Source organism: Anser anser, assembly GCF_964211835.1.
Source record: "Anser anser genome assembly, chromosome: 3".
NCBI classification, from domain to species: Eukaryota; Metazoa; Chordata; class Aves; order Anseriformes; family Anatidae; genus Anser; species Anser anser.
The window spans coordinates 17,024,293-17,044,851 of NC_139722.1; the positions used below are offsets into that span (position 1 = coordinate 17,024,293).

Genomic DNA, 20,559 nt, shown 5'->3' on the forward strand with positions numbered 1-20,559 from the left:
TGCCTCCCTGCAAGTCTTGAATTCAGTCTTGCCATGATTTGCTGTCTGTAATTTCATTAAGCCAATGAGAATCGCACTGAGGTAAAATCACAGGAGAACTTTTATTATTCTGTAGCTGACAGGGAATCTCCTGAATTTATTCTAAGGAATGTCCTAAATTTATTCTAATGGTGTGGTTTTACTTTCAGGTAGATATTGGCATGCACAAACCCTTTCAAGACGTCTGCTGAAATGATCCATAGGAGCTTCACGGGCACTGCTGTCTGTGTGCAGGCTGCATGAGGAGGGGAATTCACAAACTTAGCTTCTTAAACCATAACCTTCCACACAGGCAGCTCAAGTAGGTCACTTACTGAGGGGAGCCAGGAAATGCACATGCGTATCTGATACAAATCTGTTAGCCTGTCTAGTAACCGGGAGTGGCCAACAGATGTGCATCCTGGTTTGTCAGATGTGTTCATACATTTTCTGAGATGTTACAGATAGAGAGTGAATATCAGGGCTTAGAATCTGACCTTAAAAAGTAGATGTCTTCTAAGATTGTATTCATCTTCCTTGTGATAAGAATTAGCTTTCCATCTTAATCAGCATTTGTGACTTGATTCAGCAAAGCATTGAAGATGTGCTTAAGGCAATCTCTAATCAGCAAAACTTTTAACTTGCAATACCTGCTTCAGGAACAGAGATTAAAATTAAAAGTAGGTTTATGTGCTTAGCAAAACTAGGTTTCAACTTGGGGGAAATCAGTCATGATCACTTCATAGCGCAAGATTTCTCCATTTTTACTGAGGAGGGTACTGACACGGAAGGTGTCATTGGAAACCATGACTACTTGTGAACAGTTAGCAGGAGATTTTAGAACCCTTTGTTAAATAACAACTAGGGATGCGACTAGGTATAAATTAAGCAAAAATATTAGTTTTTAACATTTGGATATATAAAAAGATTTTTTTTTGAAACATTAATATTTCAGTGTCAAAAATATTGAAACATTGAAATATTTGTAATTCAGAAAGTTTGCAGTCCTTTGTAGCCCTCAGGGTCTGTCTTATGCCTATATGCCTGCAGATAGACATTCCCCTTCTATGTCATTTTTTTCAAGATTCTGTTTCTGTAAAAATGTAAAAAAACTGAGCAAATAAATACACTGAGATTTTGTGCTGTGCTCCACCATTCCTCTGGTATTGTACTGCAGGTTACAATAAAGACATAAGGAGTCAGAATAAAGGATCAGGGATAAAGACATTCCTTTATTCCTTGTCAGGAAAAGAGAAAAGATGTAAGAAATCAGGGCTGTGGAGGTTGCCCTTTTAGTCAACCCTAATATGTATAAGAAATACCATCTTCGGCTGAGCTGTTACTGGAGTTGTGCAAGGTCTCTTCCACAAAGATGCTTGCAGTCTGAAAACGGGACACGTTTCACTTCAACATGCCATTGACAGCAGCGGTATCTCTCTTCCTCCCCTGCCATCTGCAGACCAGAAACATCGCTATCTCCTAGCCACTGCAAACTGAAGAACCCAATCATCCTTATCTACTCTCCAAAATGTGCACTGTGAGGAATGTCCCACAAATGGTAACTTCCTGATGTGACTCAATGCTCCGTAGTAATGTCAGTCAGGATGGCTCCTGAAACCTATACATGCTTTTTTTTAGCATTGATATGAAACATGTTCTCCTACAAAAGAAGTTCATTAGTTGAACAGAGCTCTTACACAGTATTGTAGAAATTCGTTTTCCAGATAAGAACAGTTTCTGGTCTGGTGCCTATCTTCAGATTTGCCAGGGGGCAATACTGTAACAGCCTGGCAACGGGAAAGATTATTTGAAAGCCTTGATTAGGCCTTAATACAGGTGATATTTGCTGCCTTTAATATACCTCTGATATGTTGTTATCATAGCCTGGTGATTTATAAGGTTTGAGGTGGGCTATCCAGTTGCGATGTGGAGGATCCTGTGGCACTAAGGGGCATGGTTTTGTGATGGGACTTGGTAGGTCAGCTTGATGGTTGGACCTGGTGATCTTGAAGGTCTTTTTCAACCTAGATGATTCTATGATCCTGTTGGACAGCCCACCTGAAACCTTCTAAATCCCTGGAAGCATGACTTCAGAGCAGGAGTCTGGATATGTTTGTAATCATGTATACCCCCTTTTTTTTTTTTTTTTTAATGTGTATAAAAGGTATGAAACAGGGTAAGCAAACTGTTGCTTAAAAAGGAACATATTAAAAAAAGATTTGAAAACACACGTCGTACTTATTGCATATGGCATTCATTTTAATTTCCAATTGAGCTGTGAGCTAGAGAATGTCTTACAGACATGTCTTCTGCTGGTCAGTTGCACTTGATGGGAAAGAGCAAGTTTTGCTATTTTTAAATGACTTAATGTTCTTGCAAAGTTTCTCCATAGTTCTAGCCCTGGTATGAATTTATTTTTTAAACCTCATAACTTAGAGATCTTTTTATATTAATTCATCTGGCATATTCATTGATAGCAATGTTAGATGATTTTCATGAAGAGTTGAGTAACTGGTGATTGGTCCAGTTTAGTTCTAAGTGTCAGGAAGCAGGAAGCCCCTACTTTCCAGAACTTGCTCCAAAACTTTGTATACTGTATATATTCCAGTCACAATCTCTATCTGTGCAAAATTTGGAATAAATGTATTGAAGTCAACAAAGCTGTTTTAGTTTAACATAATGTAATAATAGACTCTGTCCTCAAACTCCATCTATCATTCCAGCACTCGTTAGGCATTCTGGTTTTGTTCATAGTAGGAGCCATCATAAAGAAATTGATTTTCCTCTGTTCACTCATCCAATTTATTGTAAGAGAGCTCCATGTTCATTTGCCCATTTCGCAGCATTTTGTGGGGTGAGAAAGAAACAAGCCAAAAGAAATCATCAACAGAAGTAGTTATCATGTTTGGTAAGACTCAGCTCTCATTTATATTGGTGTAAATGCAGAACAGCTCTGCTTCTCTCAGAGGAGTTCATTTGTGTTAATTGGGTGTGACTAACTGCAGATTATGCCCCGAACCCCTATGCCCACCTTCTCTACTCCTATTTGCTGCGTTTTCCTGAGTTACATAAGAGACTTCTCATGGCTCTGTAACCTACATGTTGTTATGATTTCCATTACCTCTGTTGTTCCTTCCCCTCCTTCCCTTCCAGCTATGTTCTCCAAGTTGGACAGTCAAATACTGTGTCCTCCAGGGCTGTTAATGTCACACTATAAATAGGCTGGGAAGCAACATTGTTGGTGCAAATTAATTGGCTCCATCCTCTTTCCTGTCCCCAGTGGCAAAATTGTTCAAGACCACAATGAATCTGGTCTCTGCTATCTGGAGAACAGGACCCTGGGGTTGTTTTTGCATCTGGGTCCCTCACAGGGCTGCACAAAGCATGGTGCATTTCGGTAAGGATACCACCCTCAGCGTGTTGAATGTCATGCAAAGGCAGTGACAGAAAACGAGAGCTCTCTCCTCCCGCATTTCTCTGCTCTGTGAACAAAACAGCGTTCTTGGTGGAGCCAAACTGAAAACTTTCTGCACAGTTGTCTCAGTTAGAAATCTGCAGTCAGGAATGTGCTAGCTGGTAAATCTGTAAGCTGTGAATTGAACAGAGACTTGACATGACAGTAGATGAAGTGATCCAGTAGTAGTTTTGCTTTCCCTTTATGCCACTCATTGGCTTCCCATTCAGCTACATCAAACGAAAGCTTCCCAAGCTCAACTTCAGGGCCTTACAGAAGTTGCCTTCATTGCCATGGCACCTTCCTGTACCAATTTATCAGTTTGATGTCCATCCCCTGCCTGTGGGCCTTTGTGCTTTCTGTCATGTACTTTCTGTTTCTGGCATGTTTTTTCCCTGGAAAACTGACCTATATATATCAGTATATCAATACTTTTTTTCCTGCCTACCATTTTTTCTTGCCTTCTGCATTTAGCAACATTAGGCTTTAAGTCACGGAATAGCTTGTTTTGTTTTGCCGTAGATGCTGTATATTTATGTATGCTGGGTGGGCTAAGATCAGTACTATTCTTGTGGTGCTGCATTTTTTGAAAGCTGAGTATACAGAATCTCTGTAGACCATAATAAAATCTCTGAATATATGTTAATTTCGAAGATCTGAGGACAGTGGCTGGATACGGTACTTCATGGTGTTATCCACAGCTAAAATAATTATAGCAGTCCCTTGCAGCTAAACATGTAGATTTTGTAGATGAAGTGTTTATACACTTGTGCAGTTCTGGTAGGAAAAAAAAATCTGTTTGGAAATTCTGAATAATGTTTTTGATTATTAAATTAATAATGCAGAGACTTTCCCTTTGGACCAATGATTTGCCTGCCAGTTAGAATGAATCAAGTAAGTATTTTATACAAATATCAAACTATTATTTCAAAAGTGTCACAGCATTTGTAGGGCACCTCTGGCTGAGCTAAGCTGTGCTTTCATGCTTGTGGTGCACTCCCAAGCTCCATTTTGAATGTGTGGTTTGTGGCATGGTCTCTTTCCTTGGCTTCTCTGGTGGTTTTCCAATAAACAGGCTGTCTGCCTGTTATGCTTTCACATCTGTATTAGCCCCTTTGGCCTCCCCACCAAGCTCCTGACTAACGTCATCTCATCTTTTCTGAGAACGTCAGTCCTACTGGAAAAGTGAGTTTACAATTTATTCTTCGGGGATGTGGCAGCTGATAGCAAACAGGCAAACACTCTTTGCGCTCTTTGCGCACCAGTCAGTTTGCTACTGAAATAGCACAAGAAATAACACATCCATGCACTTGCATGTATGCATATATACGTATGGCATGCAAATTTATGAAGGCTAAGTGCGTGCTTATGTACAAAAATCTGTATGTGTGTATATGCATCTTTCTCTCAAAAGAAAAAATCATATGTACACTCTCTGCTTTTTGTTTCCCCCCTCCCAGGGGTTCCTCATATCTATATCAGAACCTCCTCAGCAGCCCACAGTCCTCATGTGGTGTACAGCTTCTCTGATTCACAGGCTTGGTTTCATTTGGTTCCTGCTTCCTTCCCTGGCCCACTGCCTTCTCCATCTCTTTGTCTTGATTTCTTTGTTGCTTAACTTGCCCTCTCCAGCTTCTTAATCTGTGTGATTTTATTGGGGCAAAGTATGTGCTTCTGTAGGATTGTATCAGTGCTCCGTTTCATTCTTCTGCCTCTAGGAAAATTCCCAGGCTCCAGCACTAGCACTCAGTTCAGACAGTCTGACTTTTCCTAGATTTTAGCCTTCTCTTTGCCCTGCTGTGGTGCCCAGACACCTGCCCTCAGAGGAGACATTTTCAAAGATGGATTTTTGGCCTACTTTTCCTGCTTATTAACACAAACTGTACTGAACCAAGTTATGGTGAAGACAGCCTGATGTGAAAGTACAAATGATTCCCACACGGAAACTAGGATTTGGTAAGGTGTATAGGCATGTGCTGGATGACTCCTAAAATTTTTTTGAAAAAAAGACTGACCTAGGGGGAATGCAAGGCCCAAAACTTAGTTAGTAACTCAAAAATAAGTGTTGAGCTCTCCAGATTAAAAAAAAAAAAAAAAAAAAAGACAACTTTTTAAACAATGCAGCATAGGAACAGTTTTCGCTTTCATGCAGAAAGCAGGAGTTTCAGGAGTAACTCAGTTTCAAATGAGCCGTATTTGACAGGCAAGCTCAGACTGAAACCCGAGTGGAGTGTTTGTGAATGCGCTTGGGCTGAAACTGAAGAAAAGCTTTCCATGAATCGCTGCAAACGGAAACCACTGTGATAACCTAGATGGGTGCCCTACTTCCCGGCTGAGATACCTCCTTCTGCTCGCTCCCTGGGGACCAGAACAAAGCCCTAGGAGGTGACCTTGAACAAAGTTCGCTGTCCTAGATATAACGCCAGGAAGGAATGGTTGTTCAACTACAAGCTCTGCTTTCCTCCTCTCCTGCGTGGGGTGTAAGGTGGGAGGTGTAAATCCCTCTGAGCTGAGCCCTTCTCCCTGCCAGCTGCTCTTGGCATAGTCTTGTCCCTGTCCTGCCAATGCTGTTGGGGTGTCCAGCCTCTGCGGGCAGCTTGTTCCCCTGCAAACCTTGGGCTGCAGCCCTCCCTCACATGTTCTGTGTCTGCCTTTCTAGGGACTGCCTGGGTGGCAGCTTTACAAGGGTGTTTCAGTCTCATTTAATTTTCTTCATTTTTTTAATATAGAAAATTAGAAAAATTAGAGAATGTTCCCCTCCTCCCTCTCCCCCCAGTTTCTTGTAGTCTACAGCCATTCCTCAAAGTATAGCCTCTGCTGGGTTGAAAAGTACGGGTTATTTAATGATACACAAAAGCCTGACACTGTATTTATTGACACTGTGCTAAGGAAAATGTTACTTTTAGTGTTGCAGATTTATGACAGAGCAAAGGATTTATTTTTTTTCCAAACTTGTGGCAAGTTTTTATTTTTAGATCACTTTCCAAAGCTGCTGAAATATTAGATAACTAGATAGATGCTCAATATTTTCCATTGTTGGATTGTTAATTCTTTCTCATAGAGAACATAGCTATTTTTTCTTTATGAAACTTTGGGAACTTTGAGACCTTCCAAGTGATTTCACTATTAGTTTAAATCTGAGCAGAGTCCAGTATATGTCAGTAGTTCTAATTTGTGCTAATTTTTGTGCACCAGCATTGGTGCTAACTGAATGAAATGAAAAAAGTGCAAAGACTGAAGTCAGTGCTAAGATGTGTGGCTGCTTTATTGCTACTCCTGTCACTCCCATCAAATCCCATCTGACTGTAGGAAATCAGCTGTCTAGCCTGCTGTTGGTCAGGCTTCACCCAGGTGGTGCTGGGGAAATTTATATTGATATCATGGGTGTCTCCATGCAGCTGACAGCAACAGCTTGCCACACAGGGAGAAACTAGGAAAAAAAATCAAGGGAAAGTCAAAGAACACTAATTTCCACAGAATCACAGAATGAATTAAATAGGTTGGAAGGGCCCCCTGGAGATTGCCTAGTCTGATCTCCCTGTGCAAAGCGCGGTCAGCAGCAGAGCTGGCTGCCCATGGATGCATGTAGTCCAGCTTTGGATATCTCCAGGGATGGAGGTTCCACAACCTCTCTGGCAACCTATTCTAGTGCTCAACCACATGCACAGTAAAAAAAAAAAAAAAAAAAAAAAAATTCTTATGTTTGAATGGAATTTCTTGTATTTCAGTTTGTGCCAATTTCTCCATCCTGTCGAGGTCCCCTCTGGATGATCTCGATGTCACAAGCACCTGGTGTACCAAACACTCCTCCCAACGATGTATCACCTGCAGACTTGTTAAGGGTGTGTTCTGTCTCATCATCCAGGTCCTTAATGAAGAAGTTAAGCAGCACTGGCCCCAGTATAGATCTCTTTGGTACTAGTGACTGGCCTCCGTCTGGACTTGGTGCTGCTGATCACAATCTTTTGAGCCCAAAAGTTCAGGCAGTTTTCAGTCCATGTCACTGTCCATTTATCTAGTCTGTACTTCATTAGTTTGTTTATGAGGCTGCTCTAGAAGACTGTGTTGAAAGCCTTGCTAAAATCAAGGTAAAACCTTACTAAGATCAAGACTTTCAGATCTGATCCTGCAAGGATGACCTTTTCTTTCCAGACGTATACCACTGTTGGGGTCTTTTGTTCTGGACAAGTCACTGAGTTTCTTCCTGCACAGTGTTTTACAAGGCTGGACCTGAGGTTTGCAGTTTTATAGGAAGAAGGGAGGAATGATCTTTCATAGAAAGTATTTTAATACTGTCAAGTATGAGCAGTTTACATAATAAGATTCAGAAGTGAGAGGTAGGCACCGACCACTGATACTAAATATTTAAAATATAAAAATATAAAAAAGTATTTATAAAAACAGAGCAGTTGGTTAAAGCTTTTGAAATTTATTGAACTTAGCATCCACGAATGTTAAACATGTACAGTTTACCTTTAAGAGGAAAGGCTCTGCAGTGGGCATTTAGCTAGATTTGTACACCTACACACTGCAGATGGTTTAGTTTTATAAGAGATGAAACTGCATTTGGTGGAACTGATTAAATATAAAAACACCACCATCTGCCATTTATTCTAATATAAAATGGTTTGGGCAGATGCTGACATCTTTTGAGATGATTGATTCATCTCTGACAAGTGAAGATTCTCGGAGGGTTCCAGCTGCCCACTGCTTACACAATGCCCGCTTACAAGAGCAAACGCCAATCACCGCGCTGTGATTTGGATGTAGCAGGTGAACGAAGGGCACTTTAATAACCAGCAGCCTGGAATTCCTAACTACATTGCTGTTTTATTTTTTTTTTCTTTCTCTCCTACACTTCTGGCCCACATTTAACTGTGAGAATATGTTATGCACACTGTATACTGTATTGGAGCACAGCTACCCTAGCACGGTGATGACTGGAAGAGTGTCAATTTCTGGCACAAATAGCTCTCTTTCAGTTTTCAGAGTGGAAAACCATCAGATACTCTCCACATATGCTATTCATTTTAAAATTATTCATTTCTAACTGTCCATCAGGGTAACATTTAAACTTCCTGGAGTATTATTTATTGAGTATGACATCAAATGCTTTGTAATAACTTAAATAACAGATGTATATCTTGTTTTATTTGATAACACTGACACACGCTCTACTGTGGTATTCTTTGCAGTAGCTTGCTGTAGCATCATGTTTTCTGAAGATTTTACTCAAACTTTTTTGAACACGCATGATAAGTTATGGAAGAATGCATTTAAAAACACTCAGGATCAGATTGTGACATCCACAGCCACACTGAATAGAAGTTTGCACCAGCAGTAAATCCTGCTGCAGACAGACCATTTCTTATGAAATGAGGTCCTGACCCAAAGCTGGATCTGTGGTAAAGTCAGTGGACTTTTGGTCCCTCTCCAAGTGGGAGAAAGTGCAGAACAATTAGACCGTCATGCAGTAAGGAGGCAGACCGAGTCAGTCATCATGTTGTGAGTAGATAAACCACAGGACTTCTTTGAAATATCTTAAAATAGGATGCTGTCTTTGTATACGTAAAATGTAATCTCTGACTGTGTCCCCCACTCAAAAATATCACTTTAAACAACTTCTTCACTATAAAAAATCAGTTAAATAAGGAAAAGGGTCTGTTTATATGGAATGACATGAAAATGTGACAGTTAGTGTTGTGCTGGCAGAGGAGCGTATGGTATGTATATATAAGTTTGGTCAGAGGGATACTGAATGATTGCACTGTCTTTTGCAGTTGAATGTATTTGGAGTAATTCCAGCAGTCTGGAATATCCCTGTTGTAAATGGAAGAAGTTTGTCCTATGTTGCGGGTAAGAAAACATTCAATGGGGCATTTTTAAACTAAAATTTATTTAGAAAAGGATGGATTCTTGTCATTGCTAGAGATTACTTTCTGCTCTCCTGCTGCTGAAGGCAGGGCTATAGATAGTGTCATTTAATTGTTGTAATGGGTTAAGGGGGGAAAAATAAGTCAGCCAGATCTTTATCTGGCATAAATTGTGGTTTGAAGTCAGTGAAGCTAACCTTATTTATATCAGTAATACATCTGGGCCAGAGGATTCAGGAAAAATTTCCCTTATGCTTGACTTCATATTAACCCTTTCTTTACATTATATGTATATATAAAATGTATAATAAATGTAAATGTGTTGTTTTCTTCATTTAAAACCTAGGACTCTTCACATGTACTTCTGCCCCCTTTTTCTCCATGTACCTTTTCCCCATGAAGAGGCAATCTGGCATCTTGCCTGAGAACAACCTTACTGGCCCTTCCTGGACACTGGTTTGTAGAAGGCACTGATGAACATTTTCCCCTGTGAGATGGGGACTCTCCCATCAGAGAATGCAACTGTGTTATTTCATCTAATGATTGGGAAACTGAATTCTTGGAATTGCCTCTGAGGCTGTGTTTCTGCTGTGAAAGAGCAATGTTGATGTTAAACTCAAAATGCAACACCTTAATCTGAATGTTCTGAAGGTTTGCTTTTAAGCAATGAAACACAATATGGAAAAGAAGTGTTTTTTGGAAGTGGAAAGGAAAAATCAGAAACCTAATGAATATACAATACTTAATATATGGAATGCATATCTGACTTTGGGGAAAAGACTTTTTTACTTCATTTCAGCTCCCATTTCTTCTGACATAGAGACATAATACAAATCTAAAGTGCCTAATCCAAGAAACAGCCACCAGAACCTTTGTAATGCAAATGATTTTGCTGTTCTATAGTGTCTTTCTTCCAGAAGGGTCCCAAAGTGCTATACAAATTACATGTGGCTACATGAATCAGTTCCCACACCGCTGAATTACCAGCAGCTCTAGGGAGCAGAGTGTCTTTCTACCAGTGCACAGCAGTATTACCCAACATTTTGGGACAGGAAGCAGAAAATACAAAGGGAACAAGATAAGAAAAGATGAAACAGATTGAAATTCAGATTCAAAGAGGACTGAGGAGAAGGATAAAATCAGCTCCATGTTTTTATTTGGCAGTGTCATCAGAGCTGGTGGTGCATATTGTTATTGCTAGCCATAGCTGACCTTCACAATATTTGTCAGGAGAGTTCCCAGGATTGGAACAAGGGTATGTGGGCAGGAAACATCGCTACTCTGGGTTTCTGGATCAGAAACCAGTTCTCCCTGCAGCCATTTCTGCTGTGTGCCGGAGTTAGGAAGGCACTGGGCACAAGGCTGCACCCTGGCCAGATGCAATGCTTTCAAGGAATGCTCTCAGCAGGCCTGGAAGGGGGGTGAGTTTGGCTCCTGTGCCACCTATGCCCTGTAGGTGTGCTCTCCTGGCTGTCACTGATGCCTCCCAAGCCAGATGGAGGAAGGAGAGGCAGTGAGCAGAAAGAGGAGAATTTCCCATCAAAGCAGCACAAGGAAAATGAACAGCCCTCCACAACTTTATTTTTTTCCTTTAAACAGAATGGTTTGGGTTTCTCATACAAGGTTAGAAATGGGTAGTTATTTGTCCTCAGGCTCCTCAGAATGGAAAGACAAAACATGAAAAAAATTCCTGCCTCACTCTGGCTGATTTTATGTCAGCTGAAAATTTTGACTGACAAAGCTAAAACATGCTGTAGAACTGAGTTTTGAAACTGGAGTTTTATGTGATAAGCACCAGAATAATGTCATTACAACTGTAGTTTCCCATCTAAAATCTGCTAAATTCCCATCTTTATGTTGAAAAGAGGTGTTTTTCTTCAATGTCTAGCCTGCAATTCAATCTTGTAAGAAATCGTATTGGGCTAATCATTTCCAGTGTCTGGCTGAATATGGGAAAGGTGACAGGGCTGCTTATTGTGTGAATCAGTCCCCACGCTCGTGGGAGCCACGCTTGGTAATTACAAGCTTGTACACAAAAGCTGGGGTGCAGCTCCTCAGCAGAGTGATGCAGAGTGACATTGCGGTAGGTGATGAGTCTTCCTGGGAGCAAAATCAGTGAAAGCAGCAGTAGTCAGATGTCTCCTGGCATAATTTTGCCTGTGTGCAGGCAAAGTGTTTTACGGGAGTCTTAGGAGCTGAAGCTAGTGTCACAATGCTCTACCTGCTCTACAGACAACATTTACAAAAGGGTCTGATGGATTTATGTGTGCTCCTGCAAATAAAAGCTGCACATAGGAATGGGCAAAAAATCTCCAAGTTTTTTTCCCCACAAACTCTCACTGAAACTTCCCTGGTTTCTTTCTTTGCTGCCCATTCCTTCTTCCCCCTCTGTGCTGTTATCTGGGGGAAGAATCACGGGTGGAATTTGTAAATGCTTCTCTGTTGTGCAAAGGAGCTTTGATAGCATGAAATGAATAGCAGGTAACATAATAAGAAAAAGTATCTGTCTCTAGCTTTGGAAATGTAAATTCTTTTATCAGTCCCCCTGCTAATTGGAATTGCTGTTTGTTGTTTCACATTTAGTGGATTTCATTATATTTTCTTTGGTAATTAGATATTTTAGCTATAAATTAAAAATACCAGACTAAAAAAAAAAAAGCCCTTCATTAAGATGCAGTCAAAGTTGTATATAGATACGACTCTAATTAAAATAATCTTGTTAGAATGTGCTGTTAAGGAAAACAAAGCAAACAAATGGACCACAAAAATGTGAAAGTTGGGATGAAGGACTCCATGCAGTCCTTCCAAGTCACGACAAGGATGCTTGCAATCTGCACTGTGCTTTGTACACCAGAGTCAGAGCTTAAACTGGGGCAATTCCGGAGGATGCTGAGATTTTTGCCCCTCTCCCTTGGTAGCCTCTTTCAGACTCTCCTCCTCCCACCCCATATTCAGCTCCACTGGCTCCCAGCCTGGTGAGAGCTACCAGATACTCTCTGTCTTTTGGATGCAGTAGGGGAGGTGTCAGCAGAGGATTCTTGCATCATTTATCTTTTGTCCGTATGGAAAAATCCTTCCCAAAATGACGTTGTTCCAGGTGGGTGCGCTTTGTAGACCTGAGGAATTTTTAAATGGGAGGGCTTGTGAATGTTTCATGCTTTCTAGATTTTTTTTAAATACACAGGATAGTAGAAATGTGAAGAATTTCTTGTGTTCATCTAAATTATTTTTGAATGGAAAAATGAGTGAGATGCATCATGCTCCTTTGCAGATAGCAAAGAGGAGGCCACAACCCTGCTGCTTGCCCTTTTATTGATACTGCAGAGCTAAGTGCTACCCCAAAATGCATTTTGGCAGACAAATGACCCTTTCTGCATTTGCAAATACACTTTTAGAGCTGAGCTCAGACATGACAGAAGTAAAACTATCACACAAAATGTTCATTCTTTCTGAGGCTGATTTGTATCTTATTAGCTCAAGGAAAGGACTACTCAAGGAGTATCTTAGATTTGGGTCCAAACTTGCTAGCCAAATTAGCTTCTGGTCTGTGAAGGAGGCCTGGCAGATATAGACAGTGTTATCTGAGAGATTCTGAGATCTGGAGACTAGTGTATGAGGACAGCTTGTCTTTGAACAGGAGGAAAAAAAAATGTTCCTTACTCATTTACTTCTTTGTCTTGTGTGAACTCCCACATTTATTAAGCTTTCAAACCAAGCTTGTTTTTGAGATTAGCTGCCTTGTACCTAAAACACTAGATAAATGTGAAAAATACCCAAATCCAAATGAATGAAAAGGAATGACATTTTCCTCTGGCTGAAGGTCAACACAAGCACTGAATGCATTGCCATGCTCCCACAATTGGCTTCTTAATTTCAAGTGTCTCCCTGCAACTCAACCTCCTCCCTTTTGTATCACCCCTTCTATTAGTTTAGTAATATGCTGTCATCCTGATTTTTCTTAATTTTGCTTGTGATATTACTTCTCCTTTTCCTCCTCCTATGGGAACAGATTTCTTCTGCCATATGCCCATTTAAACCTAATTGTAGTATCTGAACATCTTGTGTGCTTAGCCACAGCATCCCTTGGGGTTCAATTGAGGCAGAGTATGTATGTGACCTTTAAAGCCATGTCAATGTGAGACTCTCTCAGCACATGGGTCTTTAAAGCCTGGATGTCTATGCTTCATACTAACAAATTTGACCAGCCTGCCTTTTTATGAGGATATCATCATTTTGGGCAAATTCCAGGTTCCATATTTTAAATCAGCATGTCGAGCACTTTCAAAATCTCAGTTTCCCAAGGATCAAGTTGCAGAAGATTAAAAAATGAGAAAATCAAAGCTGTTGTTATTTTATTCATTTATTCCAGCAAATTTGTAGTGGTAACTACTTGAACATGACTAATTGGCAATTTGTAAAATGGACTGCTCTCAGTAGCAAAGTTTTAAGTACATCAATGCTGTAAGTGTTTCCTTATTATGACAGATCTTAGAAAATGTGATAAGGTTGTTATAGGAAACAGTGAAAGTTCCCTAAATTGCTGAGCATTATAGGTTTTGTATTTGTAACCTAAGTAGTCTTTTATTTTCACACTTTTTTTTTTTTTGCATACACCGGGAATATGATTGTGCTGTGTAAATTGAGCTGCCCTAATAGTTCTGCCATAATAATGCTATACCGAATGGAGTCTCATAAAATCTTGTTGGCTTATTGAAAGCCTTTTCACAAACATCCTCAGTTTGGATCTTTCTGTCATGCCACAGCATCACTGCTGAGCTTTTGCCTTCGCAGAGCCTCTCTGGCAGTTAAGCATATCAATTGTCAAGATTTCGGAGCTTCACTAAAGTAGAAATCCTTCAATGTCAAAACTTGGGTGTGTCTAAATACATAAAATACAAAACAAGGTATGGTAGCACTTATGTTATAAATGCTTACACCAATATTTGGGGTCTTAAGAGTAATTTGTGATGGAGCAGACTGGAGATGCTGGGAGGAAACAGTATGGATTTGTACTCTGAAGTAGAAAAAATGTTAAAATTTAGTTAAAATTGACAGTATGTTCTGGTAACACGTATATTGATATTAAACCTAAAACAAGTATATGAGACAGGAAATCTAGTGCTAAAATGACACATCAATGAAATCAAAACATTTTAGTTTCTGAAAATGCACAGTTATGATACCCATCCAAAGAATATTAACTTTACTCAGTAGCGCTATTTATCATGCAATGAATTTTTAACTATTAGGCATTTTAGTTCACCAACATAAATTAAGCATTCAAATATTCATTATTACAGCTTAGCTTGGTCAGTTGTTTGATAAAAAATAGGTACATCAAAATTTTGTTACTTTCTAAACCTTTTGATATTATAAAATGAAAATTCCATATCCCAAAGTCCTGAGCTTTGAAAGATTTCTAAATATACAATGGGTACTAAATCTAGGTTTTGTACCACCAATTGTTTTTTTTGCTGAGAATGTAGTAAAGGAGAAATTCATAGCATTTAAAGAAAAGACAAAACCAGCTGCTGTAGCTGGCAAATACTGTAAGCTGGTTTTATTCCTCTTCTTGTTTAAACTCAATACTGAGGGAATGGGAAGAGTAGCAGACTTTGCAGTGTAGATTATGAACAAAATCAAGTGCTAGGGGACTTGTCACACATTAATTCCTAAATCAGGCATCTCTCTATGATAATCACTTCCTAAACCTTATTATAGTGTCTCTCTGTCCGATGAAGAACTCAGTTGATTTCCCTCTTTGGAAGCAATTATTGTGTGGGATTCCCAGGGGAGGGTAATGAGTAATGAAGGCCTCTTTTCGGAGAGAGAGGTTTTGTAGACTTGTAATATGTGAAAGCCAAGCTTACACACTGACCATTTGCACTGCTGAGCTACTGTTAAACCCTGTGTTCCTGGAAACCCCATCAAGTCTAAATAAGAGTGGCAGCAACTGAATGATTTCTGTCCCCCTCCCCAGCCACTGTTATTTAGTTTGGCCTCCTCCCACAAAATCTTTGAGCTATATTTTTCTCTTATGCCCATTAATTAGTAATAAATGAGATTTCTTAGGTACCTTGGAAAAAATAAACATCAAAGTTTGTTTCCACAGAGAACAACTAACTGGGAAGACAAATGCATCTTCATTTAAGAAAACACCCAGATGCAAACTGACCAGAGTACAATTGCAGGTGATGTATATGTGTGCGTAGGGGTGAGCATCTCATATTATTCGTACCACCATCAAGTCAAGGACCCCCACAGAAAGTCTCCCTTGAGACAGTGGCTCTTCCTCTTCTGAGCAGGTTGGCAGGACATAATAGGCATGCAAAGGTAAATTAAGCTGCTTGTGTGTGCACAAGGATCTGACCCCTAAATTCAAGTTATGATGGCATCTGCATCAGAGGAGAGTATGCATGTGTTGTTGGTACTGGCTCACAGCTGCACTTTGATTTTACCCACTGTCTATATGATGAACCCTATTTAGGACTTTTTCCTTCAGTGGTACTATCACATTTTTATTTGATACTTAAATCAAAGGTATGCTGCCTTTTAATTAATATTGTGTTCTGCTACACATTTATTTGCTGGAATATAGAAGGGTTATCTATAAGGTCAAGGGCCAGAGATAAAGATGGTTATCTTGTAGTTTGAATTAATGTAAAAATAAGGAAATAGATTTTTAGAGAACAAAACAGTATGAGCCTGGCCTGAATTGGATCAAGCCCAATATCCTTCTGAGGAAGAAATAAAGGGCTTGAACCTTCTCCCACTGAGAGCAATTACAAACCTGCAGTTGACTATAATAGCTGCGTGTGATAGGGGCATAATAAATTTAAGGTCTGAGATAATCAAGAAGGACTGTGTAATCTTCTCCTAATGCTTCTGAAAGATGCTCTGGTAAAATGTTAGGCAGGAAGAGCACTACACTACTCTGTTAATAAAAGAAATAAGTTTAAACCACTAGCTTGTTGCAGTCAGGTATGGCTGATCCTGTGAGGCCGATTTTAATTTGACAGTGATTTAAAATAAAAAAAATTTAGAAAGAAAATGTGTGGAACAGTGACTGTGGAGGAGAGGAGAGGAGAGGAGAGGAGAGGAGAGGAGAGGAGAGGAGAGGAGAGGAGAGGAGAGGAGAGGAGAGGAGAGGAGAGGAGAGGAGAGGAGAGGAGAGGAGGGGAGGGGAGGGGAGGGGAGGGGAGGGGAGGGGAGGGGAGTTTTGTGAAGCTACCTGTTTGATTTTCCATATCTTGCATAAAAATATTAGCTAGGCCATTTTAGCCAAAGCCCCCGCAGTTCAGTGTCCTGTTTTTGGCAGAGACTGGCAGGAGATGCTCACAGATGGTGCAGGATCAGGGCACCTGTACATCGTGCAATCCCAGCCTCCAGCAACTTCCAGCTCAGGGTTTTCACATGAATAAAGTGCTCTGCAAGAAAAAGTTATTGCTATCCATTTAAATGTCTTCCTGAAACCCACCTTATTCATAGCATAGCCTATTCAAAGACATTCATCAGGCATTTGAAAAATGTAAGGTTCACTGTGTTTAACAGAATATACATGTGAACTAAAATGATTTATGATCTCAGCTTAAAAATATAAAATATTAGGCACTGTAGCCATTAAGTATCTTTCCAATGACTTAGATAGGATATGGTTCAAAACCTCTATGCCTTCTATTATTTATTTATTTAAAGTAAGTGTGACAATGTCTTTTTTTTTTTTTCCTCTCCCCTAAACTGGCTGACTAACGATGGTGTAAGCTTGCTTTTTTTTCTTGCCTTATCTCTTCAGATCATCAACCCCACAACCCCAGTTGTACCTTAGCCAGATTTTAGATTTTAGACTTCGGAAAGGAGATGCCTTTTTTCTTTTTGTCTTCTGTTTTGAATCCTACAAAATAATAGCAATGGATCCTAGAACTTTGCTTTTAGTTTTTTCATAAACTATTGTTTATGAAGGTGAAGGTATACATAGCTTTTTAGCTATAAAAAGTGTGTGGAGCACTAAATATATGGCAGAGTGACCCACTAGTGACAGGAGAATCCTCTGAAGAGAAAACTCAGAAGTTACTTTACCAGAGAAACAGGCAATATTTTCTGTTAACTGATATTTGTTCAGAAGTCAATATATCCAGTTTCACTGACAACTGTTAAATTCAAAGTGGGGGTGTTAGGGAATTTATAATAAATTATATTGATGTGTGATTTTATGTGCAGATTGACCAGTGGTAGGAGTTTTATTGTCTTTGTTTTCATCTCTTCTATTTCACAGCTTGTGCATTTCAATTGGCGTAATTTGTGAACAGGAAAATACATGTTGAGCCTCTAGTGAGCTGCTGATGGATAAGAAAAAAATCAAGGGAAAATTCTTTAGCTTATTTCAGAGAAAGACATGGATGTCCTAAGTTAACTTTGAGCTAATGTGCTTTAAGTTTCAAAGCTGAAACACATGTGAGGTTATATGTGCAAGCGCTGCTGTGGATGTAATTAGTGTAAATGGGATTTAACCTATCATGTTTCATACAGGCAAGTTCTGTAACCACCTGGCTAACATTTAGATGCTAATCCTTCTCTCCTAATAAGAAGTAGATTTTACACTGAAATTGAAATGAAACCTATAAAATCATGCATTATACATACATGAGTGTATATATCGATTTGCATGCATAAAAAACATGCTTTGGAGTTTTGGAAATCAGTTTTTGAAGGGTCATTTCCCATTGAATTTTCTGAAGAAATTTGGTAGATTCATACACTTATTTAGTGTATGCATTTTTATGAATCAGGATTTTATTCGCAGACTGAGAGGCTCCAGTGCTTAGGGGAACTACTGACAGCTGAATGTCAAAACCAGTTTCTGGTTAAATGTTATCCTTGGTTGTCTTCAGGAACACAGACTTTCCAGCCAATATTTTTTCTACAGTTTTCCTGGTTTGTGCATCATGTTTTCTTTATCCTTCCCTAGACACAGCAAAAATGGGCTCCATTTCATAAGCTTAGTAGTCAGAAATTCCTAGAAACTTGAATATTTGTTTTAAAAAGGAAAATATTACAAGTGAATGATTAAAAACTCCCCTTTCAGAAGTTAGTAAAATTTCTATTAGTAACTGGAACATTGAGTTTTCTTATTACCCATGGTGTTATAACTAAGCTAAAGCTCAGAAACACAGCTAGAGTGTTATTTCTTTGGCGTATTGCTTTGGACCTTTGGGGTATGATATAAGGCACAGAGCATTCCGTGTGCTCCAGCAGGCTGCTGCTCACTGAATAACCAGGGGAAATGGACAACAGAGTCAAGGGGAAGGATTGTCAGAAAAAAAATTCTGACTAAACAGTTTTTCATCGAAAAATGTCAGATTGCCAAAACCCAGAGGTTTTTCCTGGGATGCATTAACTCTGACATTTGCAAAGAGTTTCTGGTCAAGATGCTCCACCTACCCTGGACTTACCCAGCCTCACCACATCCAAGTGGTTAGAGGCAGGGTGAGAAGTGTAGTTTGCTGAAGGGACCCATGAAGCACTTTGTCATGGGTCTCTCACTTCCCTGAATAGAAGCTATTCTTGTTTTTAAAAATAAATATACCTCGAATCATGGAGAAAAAGACTACTTTTTATACAGTGAAGAATTTCATGTGGAAGAGGTGGAAGATTATGAGTGAGATTCCCTTTCCAACTAACGTCTGATTGTTTGCACAGAAGGAAGCTGTTCCAATGAGGAAGGTGGATAGAGCTTAGCCCAGAATACCCCCGAACCAGTGACTAGGGAATTTAAATGGGAGGTAGAAGATTAAGATCTAAGACCCTACTCTACATCCAACGTCTCCTAGGTATCCTCTAACTACCAGGTTATGTTTGTTCTTGTGGTGCTCTGCCTTTTTCTTTTTCCTTGTAAGAAAAATACTCAAAGGACGTGACTGGTGTTCAGAAATTGTCCAGTGCCTGTGTTGCTTAGTGCCTGATTTCTGCTGTGACAGTGCTGTGAGGCACAAGCCTCTGTGCAACACAGCTGCTCTTGTAGATGCCCAGATCTCCACACTTTGTTTCCCAGACATAACAAGAGAAGAAAACTGCTAAAAATAGAATACAACATTAAATCATAGAATCATTAAGATTCATAGAATCATTAAGGTTGGAAAAGACCTTCAAGATCATCTGGTCCAACCATAAATGAAGCAACAAATCCCCTCCCACTTTTAACTTATCTCTTACTATCTTCTAAGGTACCAAGCAACGTCCAGTTTACCTGTGCCATCCCAGTGGTAGTGGACCTCTGGGTGGTGATTATCTGTGCTAGAAACAACAGCTACTATTTCCACTTCTTAACACCCTCTGGCAGCCTGAGAGGCTGTCTGTGGTAGGTAGATCAGGATATATAACTCTGAGTGGTTTCCCAGGTACATGTTTTGCCTTGGGAAAACCAGCCCATTCTGACTTCTAGGAACCACCTACAGGGAGATGGAGGTGCTGGGAGGACCCCATGGTGAAAGCCCATGGACAGGGAGCTTCTGCCTTCCCTGCTCCACTTGCTGCTCATCCCCAGGAGAGGCCCCATGCATCGGTTACAGGCCTGAGTCCATGTGGGTGAGCAGTGGGGCACTCATTCCTCACCTCTCCTCAGAGCTGGGTGGGTGTTGTGAGGACGACACTGCTCCACAGGTGGCTTGTAAAGTCCTTTTGTGTCTCTAGGTCCAACACTGCAGGTCTACATATTACCTGGTGCAAAGCTGTTTGCTGCTCACCTTCCGACATTGCGAGGAGGGAGTCTTTTAGGTACCCCTCTTAGAGGCTTGGGATTATTTTTTCTACAGTGCATTTGCCACCTGAGTAGTAAGTGAACAGCACTGAGGGATGTGAGCCTCCGAATGACAGAGGAGCCATGTCAGGCTGGTTCATGCTGGCTCTGTCATCGGTTTGCACCCTGATGCAGAAGGGGAGCAGTTTTGAATTCCTAATACTGCTATCAAAGGAGCATTGGCTCCTGCCCTGAACAAGAACCTGCTGAAAGGACTCTCAAAAGCATCTCTCTGCGGTGTTTTTATTATAGCTGTTTACTGGAGGAAGAGTTTATTTACCCCCATGGGCATTTCCCCAAATCTCAGCACAACAAGAAGCGATCTTGGCAGAGGCTGGCTGGGAACTCTGCGTCTGCCCAGCAATACCGTCAGTGCGTGACAATCAATAAGGCAATCCTATTTTACTGCTGCTGGGGGTCTG

At 40.2% G+C, this 20,559-nt stretch overlaps 1 protein-coding gene across 1 annotated transcript in view; it reads left to right on the forward strand.

Annotated features, from left to right (window-relative positions):
- Positions 1-14,597, forward strand: part of LOC310896236 (uncharacterized protein) — a 177,600-nt gene extending 163,003 nt beyond the window's left edge. Inside the window, exons 15-17 of the mRNA XM_083828285.1 lie at positions 189-1,576; positions 9,253-9,328; positions 9,692-14,597. The gene's annotated coding sequence lies outside the window, so the exon portion shown is untranslated. The remainder of the gene's footprint in view (positions 1-188; positions 1,577-9,252; positions 9,329-9,691) is intronic.
- The last annotated feature ends 5,962 nt before the right edge of the window (positions 14,598-20,559 follow it).